Source organism: Dipodomys ordii, unplaced genomic scaffold (assembly GCF_000151885.1).
Source record: "Dipodomys ordii isolate 6190 unplaced genomic scaffold, Dord_2.0 Scaffold52, whole genome shotgun sequence".
Classification (NCBI taxonomy): Eukaryota; Metazoa; Chordata; class Mammalia; order Rodentia; family Heteromyidae; genus Dipodomys; species Dipodomys ordii.
The window spans coordinates 1,963,527-1,986,049 of NW_012267268.1; positions in this window are offsets into that span (position 1 = coordinate 1,963,527).

The window sequence follows — 22,523 nt, forward strand, 5'->3', positions numbered from 1 at the left end:
GACTTGTTGACCAAAAAATGAAGTTTAAAAATCAATTTGCTTTTTCCTAATTTATTTGCTGATACTGGCAATATTTAGATATTACAAAAATGTAAAATATCAGGAAAATACATTGAGTTTTATGTACTTCAGATGTTTCTTGCCAGATAAGATAATTCACCAGTGAACAACAACCAACAAAGACTCTCAAATTATCAAATGTTCAATTGTTTAAAATGACAAGTTCTAAAAGTCCAGAGTGAGGGCTGGGAAGTTGGCTCAGGGGTGGAGTACTTGCCTCACATGCAGGAGGTCCTGGGTTTGATTCCTCAATACCACATAAGCAGAAAAAGCCAGAAGTGGTGCTGTGGCTCAAGTGGTAGAGCACTAGCCTTGAACTGAATAGCTAAGGGACAGCGCTCAGGCCCAGAGTTCAGGCCCCAAGACTGACCAAAAAAAAAAAAAAAAAAAAGTCTAGAGTGAAATTTTATTGAAGTTTTCAATAGAGTTATCAAGGCATGTGTATGCATATGTTTTGTAAATAGAATAGTTTCACACTTTTACGGAAAAAATTCTTTTTCAGAAAAAAAAATTGCATTGATATAATTGCAAATGGAGTATTAAATTCCTCAGTAAGAAACAAGTGGAGTCCGGAGGAAGATGGTGGAGGAGAAGCTGGAGGCTAAACAAGCTTTTGCATAGAAAGCAGTTTTAGTGTTCCAATGAACAGTCTTAGGCTAGAGAATCACACCAAGTGTGCCATCACAGTACAGGGAGTTTGGCCAGAGAGGAAAATTCCAGGCAGCTTGGTCAAGGAGACAGATCTGAGCACTTGCTGGTGTCTTCAGTGGCAGCAGAGAGCCCAGGACAAAGGTTCCAGACAGGGTGTGCAAGCAGATTCTATTCACCACCAGCAAGAACTGAAAGAAGAAATCTTCATACTGCTGATCACAGACCAGGGACAGGCCAGAAACCAAGAGGCTAGCGTGAATATCCCAAGACATCCTCACTTCTTCTCAGAGAGCAGCAGTAGGAAAGTAGCCCCTCCCCCACCACTGAAGAACTCCATCTTTGATACTAGCTAGCTACAACTCAGGCCCTAGAAGAAAACAATAGGAGCCATTCACCAGGTCATAGGAACCTGACCTGGCCTGCCAGGCTTAGCTCCACCCAGGGGAAGTCACCCTTCCCAAGCAGAGGAGGCTCCACCCACCCCCAAGAATGACTTTCTTCATTGGGTACACAGAGCCAGAGGTTGCCCTTCCCCACAGCCTACACAGCAGAAGGGGTAAAAGAAAAACAATTGAAACTAAGTAAACATAAATCCTGAGAATGGCTCCAGGCTGGGCTCTGTGAGTGTCTCTGGAACTAGCCCTTCAGGGAAAAGCTACTGATTGGTGGTAGGCCTCAACCCTACCCACAACCTAGCCTCATCACAGCAACTCCAACCTAGAGGAAACAACCATCTTCCTCTTTTATGATACTCAAAGCAGATTTCCCTCCCACTGAACTAGCCTGGGAGGAGATCACAAAGTCCTGGTTAGGCAGAGCATTTTTCTGCCTGCTCAAACAACTGACTTAAGAAACCAGTCAAGCCACAGGAAAACCAAACACCATAAGCAAATCAGAGGCTCCACCAAGAGACTGGTTAAGGACTCAGGGGAAATACAAGATCAACCCCCCCCCCTCCACCAAAAAAATCAAATAACTCGTTTTTCTACCTAATCTTTTTTAATTTAAAAAAATTGTTTTCTTTTTTTTCTTTATAATTTTTACTTTAGGTATGTGTGTATGTGTTTACTTTAATCTCTTTTAACCTGTCAGTCCTTTTTTTTTCCTTTGCATGACTTAATTGCTGTTCTGCTCATCCTCAGATATATACCCCTCATCAATTATTAGACCTTATCCTTCATTGTGTACTTACTTAATTCATAAATTGATTACTCAGTTCACAACCTGTTAGGCTTAACTTCTTTAATAGTAGTAGCATTTCTTTATACCTATATAGTCTTTAAATATTCCATTTTTTAATTTTTCTTTTTAGCTCTCCTGCTCTAATCCTATCCTTTTCTTCTATCAGTATTATATCTTTATTCTTACATAATTTTTAAATGTTCCATTTTTTTAATTTAAATTTTTGTTTTTTTTCTTTTTTTGTTTCTATATATCCCTCCTTTCATTCTGTTCTATCCATTTCCTCTCTGACACTAAGATTTGGTTGAATTCACTCTTTTCTTTTACCTCTCCACATCCCTTTAATCCAATTTTTCCACACAATTCTCCCTTGGTCTGCTGAATCCCTCTTTGATGGTCTTAGCCCATTAACCCATAGTTGTGTGAGGTCGAATAAATTGTATCTGTTGAACTTAGATTGTATCTGCAGCCATTTTGACCGTGCCACTAAAGGACTCCAGTTGATGCTTGCCTTAAAATAGTGTTCTAGTGTGAAATTGGTGTTACTTTTATACCAAATGGACAGAACAAGCTGCAGAAACACAAGAAAAATGGCAAGTCTGGGTATGTCAACTCCCATTCATGATAATCATATGATAGAACAGTTAATGAAAAATATAGAGGAGAGTTCACAAAAAGCTCTACAAACAGTACTGGTGAATGAAACAAAGGAAACATGGTGAATGAAATGATTGAAAGCCTGCAAAGGACTCAGTGTGAGCATGATAAGGAGCCAGACAAGGCTAACCAAAGATTAATACAGGTACTTTGTGAGCATAATGAAGCTAATAAAAAATTATTGCAGGAATCTCGTGAGCATGAGGAAGCTAATCAAAGATTAATATAGGAATTGTGCAAGTGAGATGAGAATATACAAAAATAATGGAGGCATTCATGGAATCCATAAATAGACAGCTGAAGGAATACAGGGAGGCCAGAAAGGGAATGCTAAATGGAGCCCGACAGAAGGAAAGGGAGTCCAATGAAACCACAACCAATCAACTAAGGGATTTGAGAATAAACACTGAAAACAATTTAAGGAAGTAAAGAAGTCCATTCAAGATCTAAAACAAAGCTCCAGCAAAGAATTTGAAGCTATCAAAGGAAAGGAAAAAACAAAGTAGAAAACCTTGAAATAGATTAGACCATGCAGAAGATAGACTATAGGTAGATATTATAGATCAAATCTAGCCTGGATATTATAAAGAAAGTACAAACAACTATCCAAGACAAATCTAAGAAATATGATAGATCTATTCAACAATTGGAAGACACTATCAGAAGGCCTAATCTGAGGATAATCGGAGTAGAGAAGCACATAGAGAAAGAAGTTAATGGCCTAGGAAATTTCTTTAACAGGATCCTAGCAGAGAACTTCCCAAACATGCAAAAAGATAGGCCTATTCAGGTACAAGAAGCTTTTAGAACCCCAAATAGACCAGACCAGAGCAGGACATCCCACTGTCATATTATAATCTGCACAGGATCAATTCAGACCAAGGAAAAGATCTTTAAAGCTGTCAAGGAGAAAAGATCAATCACCTATAAAGGGAAAACAATTAGAACCACCTCAGATTTCTCAGCAGAGACAATTAAAGCAAGGAGAGCTTGGAATGATGTATGCCATGCCCTAATGACAAATAACTATCAACCAAGAACACTGTACCCAGCTAAACTCTTCTTCATAACCGAAGGTCAAATAAAAACCTTCCATAGTACAGAAAAACTGAAACAATATATCTCCATCAAACCAGTTCTACAAAAGATACTTAAAGATGTCCTGCACATACAAAACCAACAAGACCACCATAAAGGCAAAGAAACTGCACACAAACTGAGAATCCAAGAACCTTAGGAAGAACCCAGTTGCCACAGCCCCAAGAAGGTGGATAACACCTCTCAGTCCTAACTCTCAATATTAATGGACTTAACTTTACAATGAAGTGACATAGACTGTCTAGTTGGTTTAAAAAGCAAGATCCTTCAATCTGCTGCCTTCAAGAGTCACACCTTGCCCATAAAAACAAACATATTCTGAAAATGAATGGCTAGGATAAAATCTACCAAGAAAATGGACCTCATAAAAAGGCAGGAGTTACAATCTTAATATCAGATAAAATAGACTTATAATTCAAATTAGTGAGAAGAGATAAGGAAGGTGGCTGCATACTAATTAAGGGATCTGTCCTACAGGAGGACATTACAATGCTAAATATCTATTAACCAAACAACAGAGCACCCAAATTCATCCAAGAAACACTACTTTCCCTCAAATCTCACATACATCCAAAGACATTAATTGTTGGGATCTTAAACACACCACCATCCCTACTAGATAGATAAAACCAGCAAAAATTCAAAAGAGTTAACACAGATCTAAATAACTGCATAGATCAACTAGAGTTAACTGATATCTACCAAATATTTCACCCAGCACCATCAGAATACATGTTCTCAGCAGCACACAGAACATTTTCCAAAATAGACCCCATATTAGCTCAAAAATAAAACTTGTCCAAATTTAAAAACATTGAAATTATGCCTGACAGTCTCTTGGACAACAATGGAATAAAATTTAGAACACAACACCAAAAGCCACCAAAGAAAGTCCTGTAACACATGGAGGCTGAACAATACACTGTTGAATCACCAGTGGGTCATGGAAGAGATTAGAAGGGAAATTCAAATGTTCATGATATTCAACAAAAATGAACACACAAAGTACCAGCTCCTCTGGGACATAGCAAAGCCAGTACTCAGAGGCAAGTTTATAACTCTGAGTTCCTATATCAACAAATTGTAGTGATCTCAAACCAATAATTTAATGAGACATCTGAACCTCCTTGAAAAAGCTCAGCAAGCTAAACCTCAACCCAGTAGATAGAAAGAAATAATTAAAATTTAAATCAAAAATGGATGAATTAGAATCCAAAAAACAAAACATAGAATCAACAAAACAAAGAGATGGTTCTTCAAAAAAATTAATAAAATTGACAGACCCTTAGCAAATCTTATCAGATAAAGAAGAGAGCACACCAAATAAGCAAACTCAGAGATGAGAATGGAAACGTCATCACACAAACAACCAAGATTCAAAAAAATTATAAAGGAATAATTCTTAAACCTATTAATAAGTTGAGAAACTGGAAGAAATGGATGATTTTCTAGCAAATATCGACATGCCAAAACCAAACAAAGATGTGTTAAACCAACTTAATAGACTCATATCAAGCATTGAAAAAGAATCAGCAATAAGAGACCTCCCATCTAAGAAAAGCCCAGGACCAGATGGATTTACAGCAGAATTCTACAAGGCCTTCAAAGCAGAACTCACACCAATACTCTTCCAACTCTTCAATGAAATTGAAGGAGAAAGTAGACTACTCTTTCTATGAAGCCATCATAACCCTCATCCCAAAACCAGGCAGGAACTCATCAAAGAAAGAGAACTCTAGACCCATTTCTTTGATGAATATTTATGCAAAACTTCTCAATCGACTTCAACGATTCACCCAAAAAATCATACAGCACGATCAAACAGGATTCATTTCAGGGATGCAAATCTGGTTCAATATATACAAATCAATTACTATAATTCATCACATCAACAAGAGCAAGAATAAGAACCACATGGTTATCTCAATAGATGCAGAAAAAGCATTTGACAAGATCCAATACTCCTTTATGATGAAGGCTCTGGAAAAACTAGGAATCCATGGAATATTCCTCAATACAATAAAGGCTGTATATGACAAACCTACAGCCAGCATTATACTTAATGGCAGAAAACTAAAGCCACTAAATTCAGGAATGAGACAAAGATGTCCACTCTCTCCACTTCAATTCAGTATTAGAATACCTAAATAGGGCAAGAAGACAAGATGTGAACATAAAGTGGATCCAAATAGGGAAAGCTGAAGTAAAACTTTCCCTCTTTGCAGATGAGATGATCTTGTATTTCAAGAATCCCATGGACTCTACTCCCAAATAACTCAAACTGATTCAAAACTTTGGCACAGTAGCAGGATATAAAATTAACCCTCAAAAATAAATGCCTTTTCTGTTTGCCAACAATGAGAAGAGTGCAGCCGAAATGAGGAAAACAACTTCTTTTGTAACAGCCCCACAAAAAAATAAAAATAAAAAACTAGGAATTAACATCTAAAGAAATGAAGGACAGCTACAACAAAAACTTTAATAACCTGAAAAAGGAAATCAAAACAGAACTTAGAAAGTAGAAAACCTCCCATGCTCCTGGATTGGAAGGATCAACATCATGAAAATGGCTATACTTCCCAAGGCTATCTACAAATTCAATGTGATACCTATCCATGTTCCAACCTTATTCTTCAAAGAAATAGAAGAAGCATTCCAAAAATTAAGATGGAACAATAAAAGACCCCGAATAACAAAAATGATCCTTAACAGGAAGAACAGTGCTGGAGGAATATCAATACCAAATTTCAAACTCTACTACAAAGCCATAGTAATCAAAACAGTTTGATACTTGCACAAGAACAGAACTGAAGACAAATGGAATAGAATTGAAAACTCGGAAGTGAAACCACAGAACTAGAGCAACCTAATCTTTGATAAGGGAGCAAAAAAAAAAAAATAATGGAAGAAAGACAGCCACTTCAGTAAATGGTGCTGGCAAAATTGGTTAATCACCCATAGAAAACTAAACGTAGATCCTCATATATCACCCTGTATCAGAATCAACTCCAAATGGATCAAAGACCATGGAGTCAAAGCAGATACTCTGAAAACATTACAGGACAGAATAGAAGAAACCCTAGGTCTCCTTGGCACAGGCGGAAATTTTCTGAATAGAGACCCAGAAACACAACAAATCAAAGAAAGGTTGGACAAATGGAATTGCATGAAATTGCAAAGCTTCTGCATGGCAAAGGACATAGCTAGCAAGATCAATAGAAAGCCTGGAGAATGGGAGAAGATCTTCACTAGCCATACAATCGACAAGGGTCTTATATCCAAAATATACTTGGAATTCAAAAAATTAAATCCCCCAACAACAAATCCTCAAAGAAACAACCACCTGATTAATAAGTGGGCCAAAGACTTAAAGAGAAACTTCTCTGAAGAGGAAATAAGAATGGCCAATAGAAGAATTGCACAACCTCTCTAGCCATAAAAGAATTGCAAATGAAAACAACAATGAGATTCTACCTCAACCCAGTTAGAATGCCTATAATCAAGAACTCTAATAAGAACTGATTCTGGAGAGGGTGTGGACAGAAGGGAACCCTACTGCATTGTTGGTGGGAATGTAAACTTGTTCAACCACTTTGGAAAGTAGTATGGAGGTTCCTCAAAAGACTCCACATAGAGCTCCTCTATGATCCAGCAATCCCACTTTTGGGTATTTACCTAAATGATCACAAACAAGACCATCCTAAAGCTACTAGCACAACTATGTTCATTGCAGCATTATTTACCCTAGCTAAGATATGGAACCAACCCAGATGCCCCTCTCTAAATGAATGGATCAAGAAAATGTGGTGTATATATATATATATATATATATATGGTATATATATGCATATATTATATATATGCATATATATTATATAATATATATATATTATACATATGCATATATATATATATATATATACATGGTGGAATTCTATGCCTCCTTCAGAAAGAATGACATTGCCCCATTTGTTAAGAAATGGAAAGTCTTGGAAAAAATTATATTATGTGAAGTAAGCCAGGTGCAAAAAACACAGGTCCCATGGCTTCCCTTACTTGCAATAACTAGTATATGTCCTGGACAAGCAGAAAATGTCAAGAGCTATGTACATATGACAATATAAGATAATGTTAAGCGAAATGAATCCCTAGATAGGGACACAAGTGTTTTTTTTTCTTTCTTGCTATGGTTTCTAACATATTTATTATGCATCATTTGATTTTATTGTTTCTTTGTATGTTCCTCCCCCATGGTATAACCCCTGTTTTCACTGTATTTGATTTCAGTGCCTTCATGTTTCATACACACTTTTATATATATTCTCTAGCTTGCGGAGGGGAAGGGAAAAAACAAAATGCTTAAACAGGGATACAGGTTGACCCATTGTAACAATGACACTAAGTTGAAAAAGGAACTTTACAATTTTGGTGGGGTGGGGTAGTCGAGGAGGTGGGAGGGAACACATGGTAGGGGGAAAACAAAGGAGGAGGCAACAATGTTCAATACAAAATGTACTTATTACCTTGCTCATGTAACTGTAACCCCTCTGTACAAAATTTTTACAATAAAAAACATAGGAAAAAAAGAAACAACAACTGAATGATTCATATGACTATGCATTTGCAAGTGTTTTGAAATGAAAATTAGATGATTTTTTTACAGTAAACTGTAAAGCCTAACATGGTAAAGTTCTTCAGCTATATATCATATTTTAGCTGATTGTGTTTGGAATACTCACTGAACCTGAGCAACATAAAAATTTTAGTACCTAAAGGAGACATTACTATTTATAACTGCATTATCTCATTGTCCTGCTGCACAAAAAAGAAAAAAAAGTATTTACATTCAAGCATTCCTGAGATATTTTTAAGTAAGTAGAAATTTGTACTTGAATGTGGAAGCACTGTGGACAGATGATGGAATTTTTAGACAGCAGTGAACTTTCTTGCCAGCTCTGCCAGGAATCAGCCTTAAGCTGGCTGCTGTCAAACTCTCTTCTCTCCAATACTGTGCTTTTCTGCATCTTAAAAATATGAGTCTTCCCACTCATCATGCCTTCCCCCAAAAGCACAAGATGTGGAGAGGAGCTTTTCAGTATCTTTACAGTGGTTGTTGCTAGAATTTGATAGCAGGTGATCCTTTTCTAATTAGACATGTATTACTCATATTGTGTTCTTCCTTGTACATACATAAAGTAGAGAAAAGAGGATACCAAGCACAGGCCAAAGTACCTGCAAAAGTGTTTGAAGCTAACCTGGATTCTAATAAATGAAAGTAGTACTTAGTGCCAGGAAATAGTGAGCTTTGTTCCCGGGAGAGTTAACAATCCCTGGTTAGGTATGAGCTGTCCTTCATTTGCTGTGATCTGTGATGGGCAGACTGCTGGGCAAGTACTGGCAATTGAGCATTTGTGTCATGCTCGGGTTGTTTGGGATGCTGTTGGCTGACTCTACAGAAATTTAATGATCTTAAACGGAGGTCCTTGGATCCAGTAGGGCCAGGAGCTCATCATTTCTGCTTTCTGCTAATGTGCATGTAGGAGCATTTAGGAGGCTCTGTTTTCTGGATGAACCCCTAGTTATTAGGATATGGCCAGTTCACCTGGCCCAAGGAACTTTATCAGCATCCTCACCAGTGCATTTATGCCACTTTTGAGAATATTGTTTTGAAACATTTCCTACAGAGGGTGGTTTTTGAGGGAAGATATGTGGTCTGGATAGTGACCTTGGTAATTTTTGCTTAGTTCCCAGAAACCAGGGTTGACAGTCAAGATTAAAGAATCTCAAAATCTCAGTGGATGGACACCATAACATGATGCTTTGCTTCTATACTTAACAGTGAGATTTTTTCTTGTTTTCTTTTTCTTTCTTTTAGCCTTTAAAAGAATGTTCTGGTTGTTCTGACCTTAACCTGTAAAGGCACAGAAAGCTCTATCCTCCCATTGTCTGAAGCAAAGCATGCCAAATTAAAAAACATACATCAGGAGGATTTAGTCCTTCGATCTCTAATGGTTTTACAAATATTTCTGCCTGTAGGTACATTCATGACATGAATTGTGGTAGACAAACCATACAACATATATACATGGTAGGTGGGAAAGCTGACAACAGCAATGATAAGCCTGAGCAAGAAATGCTGACCTATACTCTAGAGGGTGGTGATCATAAGAAGACATTTAGTTTTCCATATTCCTTTGATACTCTCTATAGACAATCGATGTTCATTGTCTGTACCAACAGTAGATTTTTTAAAAATAGATTATTTTTTTGACCATTATCTAACTTATTTACTTCCTACCTCAACAATTAGAGCCCCATTCACAATACTGGACTTTAAGGTTAGGTTTTTCATTCAGTATTCAAGTCTGTAAATAAGCTTCCCTGTCCATATCCAATCCTAGCTTGAAAGCCTGAGGCTGGAGAGTTGCAATAGTACTTGTTATTGTACATTCATACTTGATTCTCAGCAAGTGTTGAACAGATCATTTTTAAATTGCTTTTTGAATTTTGCTTATAAAATTAAATTCAAACCAAAATAAGAACAGAAAGAAACACTATCTGCCTTTCTTTCTTGACCTCTCTATTTGCCCATACTAATATAGCTAGAATTTTGCTTGTGCTTTAATTGACCAAATTTCTTGGACCCTTTATAGTTTTCCTGATTATTTTTAAGTTTGGCCAATTCCCAAATGTGAGGGAATGCTATGTTACGTCTGTATGATTGGTTTTGTCATGTTCTAACAGTACCTTTTACTAACTGAATTATAACTAAATGCTATATTTTTTTAGCTTTAAATAGAAATGCTCATCTTTATATGTTTACAGGCTGGTCATGTATCCAAGTCAAATTCATTTCTGGCTTCCAGACTAACATAGGGTTATTATATAGGTTATTCCTAATTGCCATATACATACAGACACACAAAATAACTTAGCAAAACATAAATTGGAAACGAAGCCTTTTGTATTCTTTGAAAGTAGCCTTATGCTTTCTCTGGAAGTATTTTTCTTATTTTTTTCTTCAAGAAAGGAGCAAATCAGGGTAATGATCATTTCTAATGTGCCAGAGGAAATGTGTAAGTGAATATTATATATCACTCATCTTGTATAAGCTCTTTTGACAAGCTTTTCTTTCTTCTACAGGAAAGATTGTCTATGTTGGTGAGGAACAAGTGTTTTTAGAAATTTTTTGATAATCCAAAGATTGGATTTTCTCTGCTAGTTTAAATTCCATCCCTTACCAAACATTTCCACTTAAACTTTTGGATTTTCTTTTTATCTCTTATGAAGCTAGAGAAATGAAAATTTTCACAAACCTCGCCTTTACAGGGAAACTGACAACAAGAAGAATGGACTCACTCCAAAATAAAATAAATTCTAATCTAACATTGAACTGTACTTCATTTATGATGGATCATGAAGCAAAGATATTTAACAGTATTTGGATTACACTTTTGTCATCAGTATAATCAAGAGTATAAATAGATAGCTGATAATGTAACAACACCTAAAAATTCAAAGCTGCTCTAAGCAACTGTTATAGGAAACATTTGTTTGCATGTTTTCTTTTTTTGTGTATTACTGGTCCTTGAACTCAGGGCCAGGCATGATCTCTTAGCTCTTTTTTGACTGAAAGCTAGAGCTCTACCACTTGAGTCAGCACTTCATTACAGCTTTTATTTTTGTGGAAATAGGTAGAGATAAGAGTTTCAATGGATTTTTCCTGCTTGGCTTTGAATCATGATCCTCATATAGCAACCTCTTAAGGAGCTGGGATTACAGACATGAGTCAATGACATGTGGCTACTTATTTCATTTTTGTGTCTATTATTAACTAACACATAGACTTCTTATTTCATTTTTGTATTTATTTTTAACTAATACATAAAAGCATAAATCATAGAATGAAAGAGCATGTTATGTTTAAGTCAAATTGAAAAATCCCTAGTCTACTAAATCATTGTTTTATGGTGAAAACCTTTCAAATTCCTTTCTAGTATATTGGAAAATGTACAACGTATTTGTTATAGTCAGCATACTATGCAAAGCACACCAAAGGTTCTTACTCTCATTTATGTATCTCCTGATCAACTATTCTACATCTCTCTCACCACCCACTAACTTCAGACTCTCCCTACTAGAATCTTGCTCTCAAATTCTAGTTCAATTTAATTGCATTCCACATATAGTGAGATCATACATTACTTGTCTTTCTGTGCCTGTGTTATTTCACTTAAAGGTGACCTTCAATTCTATATTGTCATAGATAATAAGATTCTACACCTTTGGTTAAAATTATTCTTACATCTTTAAATGAGTAAGCCAGCACACTTAGTTTTACTTTGAGTCACAGCACTTTCTTTCCCAGGTGTTACAAAGTAGATCAAAATTTTTTTATTATAGATCCACTTTGAAGAAGTTTTCTGTGACATTACAGTAATTTTCCTTTTAACCAGAGAAATGGTCCCAGATAATTTTTTCTCAACAATAAAAAAAATCACTCTGGTAAATCATACATACATAAAATTACAATGAAGCATGTTTTTAAGAACAGTCAAAAAGTCTCCCAACACTTTATTACAAAGACTGTAAACATTTAAAGACGTCCCAGTTTTCATGAATATAAGTTGAGCCATGATTTTTTTAATTTTAAAGATACTGTACAGAGAGGTTACATTTACATAAGTAAGGTAATGAATACATTTCCTAGTGAGTATTGTTACCCCCTCCTTTGTTTTTCTCCTACCATCTCTTCTCTCCCTACCTCCTCAACTTTTCCTTCCCCCACAACAAGTTGTAAAGTTCATTTTCAACCGAGTATCTTATACAGCTTATTGTTACAATGGGTCAACCTGTTTCCTTTTCAACATTTTGTTATTTCCCTTCCCCTCCCCAAATTAAAAAAATGTGTTTACAAGATGTAGGGCACAAGAATCAAACAGTGAAAACAGGGGTTATACCTTGGGGAAAAACATACAAAGAAACAAAAAAATCACATAGTACATTAAAAACAACAGCAACAAAGATAAAACCTCTTGTGTCCCTCTCTTGAGGTTCATTTCATTTAGCATCATCTTATATGGTCACATGTACATAGGTTTTTTTTTTTTTACCTTTTCTACTTGTTAGCCATGTTTTAAAAGTTCAATCAAGAAGAAATTTAAAAATCCAATAGCATTAATACCCTTACTCTGATTTGTTACACTGACAGTGCAAATATAAATTTACCCTAAATGCACCAACTCAAGCAACATTGTGCAATTTTTACCATTTTCCCCTGGCAAGAGCTGGAAAAGTTCAAGGGCCAAATGACACTGAATGATAGATTTCAAAGCATCTCCATTAGCTATCACTGGTTCTGGTAAGGTAGTTTGAAAACTCTGACAGATGATCACTTATATACAATAATATGAAATGATTTAAAAAAAATTAAGTATAGTTGAAGAATAGACCAAAGAGGATAACATGTTATCAGATTAGAGTGTCAATTTGTTTCAGCTACCATTGAGTCCATGTTCTTAAATTTAAAATTTAATTATCTGTCTGTGAGAGCTTCCTATCATGTAAGTAAGTTTTTATGTTAAGAAAATTATGTGAAATGCTTTTATTTATTCCAATGGTTGTAGCAATGACCTAGGACCCTAACAGCTTCCTTGAAGTCTGGAAGAGTTTATACATAAGATGCTGCCTAATTGATCTAGAATTGCCACATTCAACAGAACATTAGTAAGTCTTAGTGAAACTTTATTTTTAAAAGAAAGATGTTAAAAAACAGCAAATACAACATTTGCCTTTAGAATTATCAACTCAAGATTTCTGGATTTCTGTCAATTATAATATCATGGAGAGATATTTATTTTTACTTGTACATTGAGAAAGTAAAAAACACAACAAAACAAAACATGTTTCTCTAGAGCAATCATCTTTGGATCATCACTCGTGAAAATCAACATCTGGTCCAACTACTTCTGTAATTCTATATCCTCTTCAAACCCCTTGTCAGTCTGCCCAGAAATGATAAGAATTAGATGTTCCTTCATTTGAATCATCTTCCCACTCTTTCCAATTAATTATTAAAATCAACACTAAGCCCTCAGCTTTGCACTTGCTCTGGTTAACCTAGTTCTACAGGAAGTCATGTTGAAATTTAGAATTTCATGTCATTAACAAAGAACACATTAATGAAGATTCTTCAGAAAAAGGCCTAAACTTTTTATTTTCCTTTATGAGTCAGGCTTTAGTCTTTTCATTCCTGTTATCAATATTTGCTACAAATCATGGATTAATCTGCTGAAAAAATTGTTTCTCATTAGTCACTGAATATAACACATCTTCTCTTACTAATCCATGGGTTTAAAAATCTTTCAAGTCAATTAAAAATGCTATGAAATACAAACAGAATATATGAAATAGGCTCAATTAAATTTGAAATCCAGTGAGAAATCTTAAAACTAAACCCAGAAAAATTATATTCATATGATTTCTGAATTACTTTGTTTTCCAAAATTACTGTCCAGATGATATCAGTTATAATATTTGATTGTTATTAACTTGCAGATAGACTTTGCAAATTAATTTTAGTAGAAAATGTACTTGAAGATATAATTAAAATTAATTTTGGCATTTTACATGTTTTAGTAAATTTCTTGCTATGGATCAAAATAGGTAAATAATCCTAGTATTTGGGAAACAGGAGGATCATGAATTCAAATACAGTTAGAGCTGCAAAGCACAATCCCCCTTCCTCAAATATTTAGCATTTTTACCAACTGGTAAAAGTTTCTAATTCTAAAAGATATTACATAGGACAACTCCAAAAAAAACCCACAAACATATTTGCAAATAGGGCAGAATTTTACTCTGCTCCAAAGAAAATTATTATCAATTCTTTTGTTTGTGGCTTTTTCCTGCCTAAACTATTAATTTTGTTGCTATTATTTTTATTGAAACATGACACAAAATGTCTTTAGCTCAATTTATTGCATATAATTTCATATTTAGATATTCAATATTATTACTTTCTGAAAATCAGTAAGGCACATTCAGTAATGTCCTTCAATTATTTCACATTTTGACCTTTTAAAGTTGCTACTACAGGGGCTGGGAAGGTGGCTCAGTGGTAGAGCACTTGCCTTGCATGCATGAGGCCCTGGGTTCGATTCCTCAGCACCACATAAGCCAAAAGAAAAAAGCCGGAAGTGGCGTTGTGGCTCAAGTGGTAGAGTGCTAGCCTTGAGCTGAAGAGCTGAGGGACAGTGCCCAGGCCCAGAGTTCAGGCCTCACGACCGGACCCCCCCCCAAAAAAAGTTACTACTACAGTGATTACTTCTATGCATTTTGGCTGTCTAAACACAAAATTTTCCAATGGAAAAATGGAGATGGCAATGATTTCTTAGGTTGTTAATATGTAAAATGTTTATAATAGTTCTTGATATATGGTTTCAAGCATTTGCTTCTATTATTAATGGGAAATGGTAGTATTTTGCATATAATGATTTCAATCAAACACAGGATCTTAAATTCCATGCCCAGGATAGGAGGGCAGAGGCAGAATGTGCAGGATCTTCTTTAGGCGATCTCAGCTTACTAATGGAGATTATCCCTGGTTTACAGTGAATTGGCTAATGATGTGAAAGCCTATGTACTCAGTCGAATATACACTTTGAATTTTACAGGCAGACAATATTCTGCATGATACTTTTTTTTTTTGGCCAGTTTTAGGGCTTGAACTCAGGGCCTGGGCACTGTCCCTGAGCTGCTTTTTCTCAAGGCTAGCACTCTACTACTTGAGCAACAGTGTCACTTCCAGCTTTTTCTGTTTATGTAGTACTGAGGAATCGAACCCAGGGCTTCATGCATGCTAGGCAAGCACTCTACCATTAAGCCACATCCCCATGCCTGCATTCTTATGATGCTGGCCAGAAGGAGAAAACCTCAGTAACCACAGCCCCTTACACATGGTCAGGTGGGGGAACCAGCAACACTCCTCAGCACGTGGCAAAGCAATACTTGTTAGATTAGACAGACATTATTTTAATGAATGAATTTTTGAATCACAGTATTTCTACTTACAATGGGTTTATTGAATGTAATTTCATTTGAAGTTCTTTCTATGGATTTAAAAATGTAGATCTAACACTAAGGTATAAACCACTTTAAATATTTGCAATATAGAAAAAGTAATGCAAGGAGGTGGTGACAAAGCTAAATACAAAATAGAGGATGGTGCTATAACACGAAGATCAACAACTGAAGGAACTTACTTTGAATCTTAGGCTTTAAAAACAAAGAAAAAGTGATATTAGCAGAGGAACAGCCCAAGGTACAGATGAATTGGAGACATGACTGACTTTACCTTTCTCTGTTCCTTTCTACTCCCTACTGACTCTCAGTCTCTGAATTGAAAGCTAAACCAATATCTACAAGCCAGGGCAACACCAAGAGAGATTGGCTCAATACAAAACTTAACAGAGGTTAAAAAAAAACTTAAAAGAATAGAGATAAATTTAATTAGGCTTATAATTGAGATATTTGGAATACACTAAACTTATCCCTGTGTATAAGAACAAAGCAAGTATGAAGCCAGGATTTTTAAAAACACAAAGACAACATAATATACAGTGGGGAAATTTGGAACAATCAGGGAGTAGACAAAGTTGCTAAGCTTAACTGTTCTATTTCAACATAATATCGGAAGTTCTAAGAAGCTAATTAGGCAAGGGGAATTGATGACTAAATACCTTCAGACAGAAAGGGAAGAAGTAACTTGCCAAACCATTGCACATGATTAATATGTGGAAAGCCCAGAAGGTTCTGCACCCAAACATACTATCTTGTCAAAATTAATAAAATAATTTAATAAAGTTACACAGCACAAAATCAAAAAATACAATCCAATTTTTTAAAAAAGAGAGAACTTATAAATGAAACGGTCTTCTTAATTCATTTTCAAGAGCTTCAAAACTAATTTTTAAAATGTGGCTAAGATTTACCCAGAAGGACAAAGACTTACACACAGAAAACTGGAAAGCTTTATTGAAGGAAATGAAAGAACCAAGTAGAAAGAAATTTAATATTCATGAATTGAAAGAACATTTTAATTTTAAAGATGAGAATAACTCCCAATGTAACAAACATATAAAATTAATTCCCCTTAATATCTCAGTAATGCAGGAAAAAGGTCCTAAAATTAATGTGAAATTTCAAAGGACATTGAGTAAACAAATATGCTATGTTATAATTATGTAAAACTGATTGTGAATGCTAGTTCCCCCCCCCAGGGAGCATATGGCCCCAGAAAATCAAAAAAGGAAACAATGATCTAATTTCAGAGTTCACTAAAAAGCTATAGTAAAGCCAAGCCCCATTGGCTCATACCCATAATCCTAGTTACTTAGGATGCTAAGATTTGCATGATCTCTAATCAAAGCAAGCTTAGGCAGAAAAGTCCACAGGACTCCATTTGCAATATAGCCAGAAAATTGTAGAAGTGAAGGTATGGCTTAAGTGGTAAAGCACTAGCTAAGCAAAGAACAAAGTCCTGAGTTCAAACCCTGTACTTGTAACAACAAAAAGCTATATAAACAAAATTGATGCTAGTTTCATAAAACAGGACATGATAATAGACTGAACAATTTTGTAAAGCCAATTCACCTATTTAAAAAAAAGATGTTGTTGACCATTTCCAAGGTTTTGTGATTCTTAATTGTCCACATTTCCCCATCACATTAAAAAAAATATTTTGTGTTTATATATACTATTGAAACTGTTATGGCCTGAAATACCTTTCTTAATTTTTTTATTTGGTCTTAATCCATGCCATACTTCTGCTTCTCAACTGATGGCAGCTCTACCCTGTGATTGTTGTTCAAATTTTTCTGATGCTACTACAATCAGAGTTGGCAACTTTGTTGTACTTATACAGTTAGGTATACAATAACTATACAGATAGGTATTATGCCTGCACAAGGGTTGACTTAGACATTGGCAGGCAACATATAGCTGCATTTAAGGGAACAGGGGTCTTTCTCAGTCCCTCATCCCAGTGGAAATGACATAAGGCTCCATCAAAATGAAATTTCAGTTGATTGAGTTTTCCTGTACCACTGCCATAGGCACAACCAAGTCTTTCCATGATTGTGATGCATTCAGTCTCTCCATCAGCTCTCGTTTATGGCCCTGGCCTTAGAACTGCCAAGGTAGTTCTGACTCTTTTTTTTTTATTGTGAAAATACCGTACAGAGGGGTTACAATTGCATGAGCTAGTGCTGACTCTTAAGGCTCATATGTTACTTTACCCACCCCCACTGCTTGAGACTCTATTCTTTATCTGATCATTTTTGCACATAGGATTGCCTTCTACCACTTGAGCCATACTTCCACTTCTGGCTTTTTGCTAGTTCATTGAAGAGTCTTCTTGGCTGGCTTTGACCTGTTGTCTTCCTCCTGAGTACCTTGGATTACAGGCATGAGACACTAGTACCCATAAGTTACTCTTTAAAATGTGTTAACCTTCTGTTTCACTTTGTGTAGCTGTTTGAAATTTGTTTTTCCTTCCTCCCAAGTTCTATAAAGAATGAAATCAGCTCATCTGATAAGATTATACTAATGTATACTAATTATTGCATATAAGGGAAAACATGGGACCTAAATTTCTTTGGGACTGGGTAACTTCATTTAATATGATTTTTTCTAAGTCTTTCCATTTCCAAACAAAAGAGGTGGTGTCCTTCTTTCTGATGGAAGCATAGAATTCCATTGTGTGTGTGTGTGAGAGAGAGAGAGAGAGAGTGTGTGTGTGTGTGTGTATCACATTTTCTTGATCCACTCATCTACTGAGGGGCATCAAGATTGGTTCCACATCTTATCTAGGGTGAATAATGCTGCGATAAATACAATAAGATGATGCTAATTGAAATGAACCTCAAGATATGGACACGAGGTCCATCTTTATTGTTATTGTGTTAAATGTACCATGTGATTTTATTTTGTTGTTGTTGTTTCCTTTGTATGTTCTTTCCCCTATGGAATATCCCCTGCTGTCACTGTACTTGATTTTGATACCCTGCATCTTTATATAGATATGTCTAATCTGGGGAGGGGAAGGAGAATAATAAAATGCTGAAACACAGGATGACCTATTGTAACAAGGATACCCACAGGACAGTATATTGGAAATTAACTTTACAACTTCGGGAGGGGGAGGGGGAATAATGAAGGGAGGGGAAAATGTGGAGGGAAGGAAGGGATAGTGGGACAACAACAAGGAAGGGAAGAAGGGAAAGGGTAATAATGATCGACAAATAATGCACTCATTGCCTTACTCATGTAACTAACCCCTCTGTACAGCTCCTTAACAATTAAAAAAAATGAAATCCCTCATGATCTCAAATCTCTTCCAGCTTTGTCATTTCCTCACTTAATAAATTATATTTTTTACTACCCAACTTTGTGATGATATTTAGGATAAACAAGTAGAGGATATGATTGAGATTTTTAAATAAGGTTCTGCATGAACCTAATTTTATTTTCCATTTTGGTTTTATAGCTTGCTACTCCATGTACAATTCAAATCAGAGTCTATCATTATAACTCCCTTTTTATTCAACTTTTCTGGGTACACTTATGACATTTTCTAGCATTTAACGTAAGCAAAACTTGGTTAAATTTTAAACAAGTAGTTATTTGCTCATGAGTACATATAAAACTTAGAGTTTACAGAGTATAATAGTTGTTTGAATTTCTCAAAAGGAAAATGAAATCTGGACACAAAGAATTAGATTTAACTCTGACTTTGACATGCATTATTTCTATAACCAGAGCACATGCTATCATTTTGCTGTTCCTAGTTGACTATGGAGGAGTTATTAAAATCTCCATAATGATTTGCTAAGGTAACAGGCATCTAGGAAAGTACATGGGGTACACTTTACAAACCTTTCCTTGAATCTGAATATAAAACTAATCATCAATTACAGATAATGATTTAGTCTATCTATAACTTTAAATATGGCCTACTTTGTTATTGCTACATATTGCATGGCAATATTTTTTCTCATTAATAGAAGTCAATTTCTCTGTAATATTTATCTTTTTCATCTGTAACTACAAGGGCATTTCATTGCAAAAATAACGTTTCAATTTCTTCTAACTTCAAATTTCTCTTATGTTTTCATATTTTGAGGTTTTAAATTCTGACTTATATGACAAATTGCTAGTTTCATATTACTTATATATATATATATAAGATACCTATGTATCATATGTATGTATGTATTCATTATATATTAATATATATGAGATGCGACATGAGTGATTTTCCCCACATGAAATATTCCTTATTTCTCCTTTCTCTGTGAAGTAGTGTTATTAATTCATTTCCTGCCATTATATATTATCAATTGTTCATAATTTTTTTCTTACATCATCAGTAACAGTTGTTTTAACATAGGGAACAATGAGGAATTAACTGGTTGTTTGATTAATTGAGATGTTTATTATGGTTGAAGTGTGCATTTTTTGACTGTTCTGTTGGTAGAGAGTTGATTTTTTGTGACAGTATTTTTTATGTGCAGAGCCTAGTATCAATTTCTCATGTCCTTCTTTAATTGTCAATGTTCCAAGTTCTTCTCTTTTTTAAATCTTTGCAGATTTTGTAACGCATCCCCCTTTCTTGTTTACCTATCCTGGGACTTGAACTCGGCCTAGGTAGTATCCCCGAGCTTCTTTTACTCATGGCTAGCTCTCTACCACTTACAGTGTTTTGGTAGTTTATTGGATATAAGTGTCTCACAGATTTCCCTGCCCAGGTGAGCTACAAAGCCTAATCTTCATATCTCAGCCTTCTGAGTAAGTAGGATTAAAGAGTGAGCCACTGGCATTCATCTTTATTCCCTGTTTAAAAAAGCAGTTTTACAGAGTGGTTCCAATCAATATATCAGTTTATGAGTGCCATGCATCTTGATCAATGTCACTTCTCCATCACTCTCTCCTATCTGTCTCAATTCTTCTTTTCTGTGTGCTAGCAGTGAGGCATCTGATCTATATGGTTTCAGATAATATTTCTTCTTTCAGAGTGATGAGACCTTCCCTTTTCCAGAGAAATCCCCATGAGTTCTGAATCTTCCATTGCTGATGGGGCTGACATGTTTGCTTTGGTACACAAAGAATTTGGAATTATAGTACTCTTTCCCTTAGTCATGTGTGGCAATGATTACAAGTTATTTTATTTATTGTCTTTGCTGATATAGATGGCTTTAGTATGGGAAATACATTTAGTCAGCTCCCTATTTTGGAGACAATGTTGTATATCAAGAATTACTAAATCTAGGGGCAGTGGCTTCTGCCTATAATCCCTGCTACCTGAGGCACACAGCAAAGGCTAGATTGGATATAGAAGTTCACAAGACACCATTTCAAATAATAATCCAGGCAAGCACCTGTTATCTAACTATATTTAAAGTGCACCTAGGTAGTGGTCTGGACTGGCCAGTGAAGGTGAAAATAAACGAGTATTTTTCACAAGTGGTAGACAACCTGCCTATTAAGCTAATGGCCTTTAATGCAGACCATAGTTGTGAGGGAAGAAAGAGAGAATTATAGACAGTAGGGATAAACTGAACAAAGGTTTAGAAAATATACTTACAAGAATAAAGCTATCATGATATAAATGTGTATAGATTTATACCAATTTAACATTAAAATGGTAAATTGTTCCTTAGATAGTTGGCTTTTAAACAGATACAAGGTTTTGCTTCTTTCCTAGTATTTTTCATTTCCTTGTATAAATGGGATGAGAGAAACATTGAGAAGTTGTAATTTTATGTGTAAAATTTTGTCTACTATATAATTTGTATGTTATTTTTGTTATTACTTGTACTTATCCATTCTCAAATTTTATTAAGAAATTTTTTTAGTATTTTTTCATAAAATTTTAAGACTTCTAAGATTTGAAGTGATGAGCCCTTTATCTTGCTATTGACAAATAATGGTGGGAGATTTACTGATTGTATGCAATTCAAAACTCCTTTTTTACACTAAAAGTCTATTATATTATAAAATATATTATATATATTTATATATGTATCATTTCTTATTGTGAAAATACTGTACAGAGGGGTTACAATTACATGGGCAAGATAACGAGTACAACCCTTACAAATAAGACCACACTAAAGCTACCAGCACAACTATGTTTATTGCAGCATTATTTACTATAGCTAAGATATGGAACCAAACCAGATGCCCCTCGGTAGATGAATGGATCAAGAAAATGTGGTATATATACACAATGGAATTCTATGCCTCCATCAGAAAGAATGACATTGCCCCATTTGTTAGGAAATGGAAAGACTTGGAAAAAATTATATTAAGTGAAGTAAGCCAAGCCCAAAGAAACATAGGTCCCATGGTTTCCCTTATTTGCAATATCTAGTATATGTATGAGTCAAGCAGCAAAGGTCAGATAAGGTGATATTAGGAAAATGAACCCTTAGATATGTATTTAAGTGGTTTTATTCTTTTATGCATTTGTTTCTAACGCATTTATAAGATTTTTTTTGTTGCTTTGTATGTCCCTCCCCCACAGTATAACCCCTGCTTTCACTGTACTTGATGTCAGTATAATTTGTGGAGGAGAAGGGGAAAAACAAGTCGTTTAAATAAGGATAAAGGTGGACCCGTTGCAACAATGAGAAGTACAAGTTGTCGTGTCGAAAATGAACTTTACAACTTTGGTGAGGGGGGAGGATTGGGTGTGGGAGGTGGGAGGTGGCTGGGAAAGGATGTGAAGGGTAAACAAAGGAGGAGGCTGCAATGCTTGATAAGAAATGTACTCATTATCTTGTCCATGTAATTGTAACCCCTCTGTACAGTAT